Source organism: Eptatretus burgeri, chromosome 4 (assembly GCF_056783735.1).
Source record: "Eptatretus burgeri isolate ZD-2024b chromosome 4, Ebu_testis_v1, whole genome shotgun sequence".
Classification (NCBI taxonomy): Eukaryota; Metazoa; Chordata; class Myxini; order Myxiniformes; family Myxinidae; genus Eptatretus; species Eptatretus burgeri.
Window position 1 is genome coordinate 83749417 of NC_140964.1, and position 5000 is coordinate 83754416.

At 45.0% G+C, this 5000-nt stretch overlaps 1 protein-coding gene across 3 annotated transcripts in view; it reads right to left on the minus strand.

Annotated features, from left to right (window-relative positions):
- LOC147028558 (uncharacterized) overlaps nt 1–5000 on the minus strand; it is a 35966-nt gene that overhangs the window by 16613 nt on the left and 14353 nt on the right. Inside the window, exon 1 of one of the 3 annotated variants that reach the window (XM_085879083.1) lies at nt 550–1793. The exons of the other annotated variants lie outside the window; for them this stretch is intronic. The gene's annotated coding sequence lies outside the window, so the exon portion shown is untranslated. Of the gene's footprint in view, nt 1–549; nt 1794–5000 lie in introns of those variants that run through there. 3 annotated transcript variants of the gene reach the window in all.

The window sequence follows — 5000 nt, forward strand, 5'->3', positions numbered from 1 at the left end:
ATTTTCAACATTTAGATGAAAGAGTGGCAGTTCCAAAGATGGTTAACCATAATTGCTCTATTCCTGAATGTAAAACGGACTCACGGAAATATCCGTGGATGAGAGGTGTCGAGTTCGTACCATTTCCTATGAGTACAAGCAAGCGGCGGCAGTGAATACAGCACACATACACACGTGGACGGATGCTTCTCCTTTCACCAATACATGATAAAATCTCGTGTAATTTTCTCTTGCAGCCCCATAACCAAACTATATATATATATATATATATATATATATATATATATATATATATATATATATATATATATATATATATATATATATATATATATATATATATATATATATATATATATATATATATATGTACAATTATTTATTTATATACATATTTATATATATATATACATTTATTTATTTTTATACATATGTATATCTATTTATATATATGTATATATTGTTACGAATTTGGAATTCAATCACACACAACATACAGGTTCCCTTAGTAAGCTATGTCGATAAGTGCATGCTCCCGAGATAGCTCACCTTCCATTGTTTAAATGTTCAGAGATCGATTTGATGCGCTGCGGATCGATTTAATAGTTAGGGAACGAAACAATGGAGACGTCCCTCCCCCTCTTCTGCAAAGAGGAAGAAGAACCCTGCCGTCCCGTGACGTCAACAACTCCCTCCCACCCGTGGTTGAGCGGGGGGGGGGGTGGATCACGAGGGCATGAGTCACGCCGGGTGCGGGGGAGGGGGTGAAAAGGATAAAGAAGACATCTTTTCTTTGTTCAAGAGGAGTTCGTGAAAGTCCCATGTGAAGAGTTCGAAAAAAGAGTTCGTGGAAGTCCCGTGAAAAGAGTCCCGTGGGAGTCCCGTGGCAGAGTTCGTGTGCTGAGTCCCGGGGGAGGAGTGAGCTTTTTGCTTCGGCAGTTGGGGGAGTCGGGAGGAACCCAGAAGCCAAGGAGCTGCGTGGAAGTCTGGGCGTTGCGAAGGAGACGCGAGCTGGAGGTGCAGCCTTGCCTGCTGTGTCGCGCAAACGGCGCGTTCGTGTGGAGAGAGCCGGAGAGAGCTCGCCTGCCACACGGAAGGCCCGAACTCGACCGCGGCTATGCTAGCTGCCGTGGGGAAGGAGCATCGCAGGTCGCCCAAGCGCATTCGTGTGGAGAGAGCCGGAGAGAGCTCGCCTGCCACACGGAAGGCCCGAGCTCGACCGCGGCTACGCTAGCTGCCGTGGGGAATGAGCACCTTGGGTCGCCCAAGCCAGACACCACGAGGGTGCAGGTAACCTGCAACGGTCTCGTGGGACTCGTTCGGTCTGCCAAGTCCCACGCCATAAAGACCCAAGAGGTCCAGTCTGACCCCATTGCCTTTGATGGGGTTTTTTTTCCTGCTTTTCTTTTGAATGAATGTTTGTGGCGACGAGTCCCGTAAGTAAAACTGTGTCAGTGACTGTACATTAATAATTGCTTATAGACGGTTGTAGTTCTTTTGTTGCTTGTATAATTGCATACGTGTTTCATTATAATAAATGTCCTTGTGTAAATGTAAACCTGCTTGTTTCGTCCATTCCCTCATTGACTGAACATTTCGTGTGTTGGGAGTTAGAAAGCCGTTGGTTTGCCGTAATAGGGGGACATTTGGACCGACGGTTCTCGGCGATTACGCCAATCGGAATTGCGCACGGACAAGCTCGCCTCAGCGGTTTGTTCCGTACGAGATCCGTCGAGGGTGGAATACCCTGGTAGTTGGATCACGTGGGTATTTAGGGACATTGAAGATTGGCAATCGACTTTACCCCACGTGATCTGCCAATTGGCGTATTTCGGTTCTTGTACAAGGACCCGTCGCTCGGAGTAATCCGGGCGGCGATCTATATTCCGGGCGATCGGTCGGGCCGACTCGACTTGTGGCTCCATTCAGAGCAGTCGGTTGGTGGCCGACCCCCGGCCTGTAACAATGTATATGTATATGTATATGTATATATATATATATATATATATATATATATATATATATATATATATATATATATATATATATATATATACTTACTTGTATATGTGTGTGTAGATATATATTTATATATAATGTGTGTATATATGTATATATATATATATATATATATATATATATATATTTATGTAGATATACATGTATATATATATATATATATATATGTTTATGTATATATATATATATATATATATATGTATATATATATATATATATATATATATATATATATGTTTATGTAGATAGATGTGTGTATATATATATATATATATATATATATATATATATATACATATATATATATACATATATATATATATATATATATATATATATGTTTATGTAGATAGATGTGTGTATATATATATATATATATATATATATATATATATATATATATATATATATATATATATATATATATATATATATACATATATATATATATATATATATATATATATATATATGTTTATGTAGATAGATGTGTGTATATATATATATATATATATATATATATATATATATATATATATATATATGTATATATAGATGTTTTTAAATGTTTATGTATATGTACATATATATTTATATATGTGTGTATATATTGTGTCAGGTCAGGTTCGATCTGTGACCTGCTACAGGTACCATGTAAACCTGTACTAACCTGTTCCATGGTCGGGTTGTCGGCGACTAAACCGTCTCCCCCACCAGGTTTTCTGGTGAGGAGGGTGTTTGGATATGGACACCCAGCAGGATTAAAAACAAAACCTGTCAAAGGGCGGAGGAGCTCCTTGTGAGCCAACGGCCATCCATATCTCGTGCCCAACTGTGTCTGCGGACGTCCTCCTGCAGTTGGGTCACTTCTTATTAGGAGGTTGGTGGCAGGATTTGCACTCCGGCCACCGTAAAACCCTTCATTCCGCAAAATACAAAAACGCCAAAAAATCTGAAAACCCACTCCGTGGGAGTACCTCCTGTGCAGCTTCCCTTCGCAGGGCAGCTCACCGGATGACGGGATTGGGGCAAAGCCTTCGGGACCCCCAATCTTTGATAGGAGGGAAACCACGGGGTAACATCCCTGGGTCAGATTGCGGGAGAGTGTGTCGGAGTGGTGCTGAGGTGTCGTCCACCAGACGGCGGTCTCCTTGGGTTAACCTGAGGCGGTCCCTTCGGGTGGGTGCCTGGAATGTCCTATCCCTAAGAGAGGATGATCACCTGTCTCTGTTATCATCTGAGCTCAAGTGTTTGGACATCGGGATTGCAGCTCTCTCTGAGGTTCGGAGACCGGATTGTGGCGAGATAATGGTGGGTGGTTACACCTACTATTGGTCTGGTCGCTCTGATGGTTACCATACCCAAGGAGTTGCTGTAGCTGTGTCCAATAAGCTGACCCCAATGATAATTGAGGTAACACCGGTCAACGAGCGTATTATGAGATTAAGGATTCGTCACTCCTTAGGTGTCATTTCCCTGGTCTCTGTTTATGCTCCGACTGAGGCGAGTGATCTCACCGTGAAGGATGCATTCTATGCCACACTCGAGTCTGTGGTTGATCAGTGCCCCAGACGAGATACACTTCTAGTCTTGGGGGATTTCAATGCATCGACTGGAACTGATAGGGACGGTTATGAGGTGTGTGTTGGTCCCCATGGGTCAGGAACTATGAACCAGAATGGCACTAAGTTCCTTGACTTTGCAAGAAGTCATGGACTTAGGGTGGCTGGTTCATGGTTTCAGCGCCCACAAGCTCATCGCTGGACTTGGTATTCCAACGCTGGCGGTGTGGCAAAGGAGATTGACCATGTCCTCATTGACAGTCGTTGGAGGATGATCCAGAACTGCAGGGTCTACCGGAGTGCTCAGTTCCTCAATACTGACCACAGGCTTGTTGTAGCAACTCTAAAGCTGCACCTTAAATCCTGGAGAATGGTACCATCCCAGCCGAGGCTGGATGTTGCCAAGCTCAGGGATGAGAGAGTAGCTGAGGAGTTTGCGAACAGGCTGAGTGGACACTTGGGGGGTCTGGTTGCTTTGGGGGGTCCTGAAGAGTTGTGGAGCGCCTTCAAGACCACCGTCCTTGTTGTTGCCGGTGGATGCCTTGGAACTCACCGCAGGGCAAAGAAGAATTTTGTCTCTCAAGGGACACTGGATACCATTGACCAGAGTCGCAGGGCCAGGCTGAATGGCAGAACTGAGCTGTTTAGGGAGCTGAGGCGTAAAACTGTACGTGCACTGAGGGTGGACAAGGAGGCCTATGTGCGAGGAATCTGTGAGGGGGTAGAGCATCACCTGTGGACAGGTGATTCTCGTCCCGCTTACAGGGGAATTCGCACATTACGTTCATCCAAGCCCATCCCTCGGAGCACTACATTTCGAGCAGAGAGTGGTAGGCTCTTGACAGAGGAGTCTGAAGTGAAGGCCCGCTGGGCCGGTTACTTTGAGCGGTTGTACCAGGCTGATCCCCCAACTGTCGAGTTGGACGTCAAGGGTGTTACAATCCCTGTTGCTGACTCTCAAATCAACTGTGGTCCACCTACGCTTGTGGAAACACGGGCTGCGGTGAACCAGTTGAAACGGGGCAAAGCTCCAGGGATCTGTGGCATCCATGCCGAACTTCTCAAGGCTGGTGGAAATGCTGCACTCGTGTCGTTGCATGCAGTTTTGTGCTCTGCCTGGAACACAGGCATCATCCCAACTGACTGGAAGAGGGGCCTTGTTGTCCCTCTCTGAAAAGGGTAGGGTGATCGCCAAGACTGCAACAACTACCGAGGGGTGACGCTGCTCTCAGTGCCGGGCAAGGTCTTTGCTCGGATAATTCTCGATAGGGTTCGCCACCATCTGCTTGAGCACCAGCGTCCAGAGCAGTCAGGCTTTACACCAAAGAGGTCAACGATTGACCGTATCCTTGCACTTCGTGTCCTCACCGAACGCAGACGAGAGTTTCTGCAGGGGCTGCTTGCAGCCTATGTTGATCT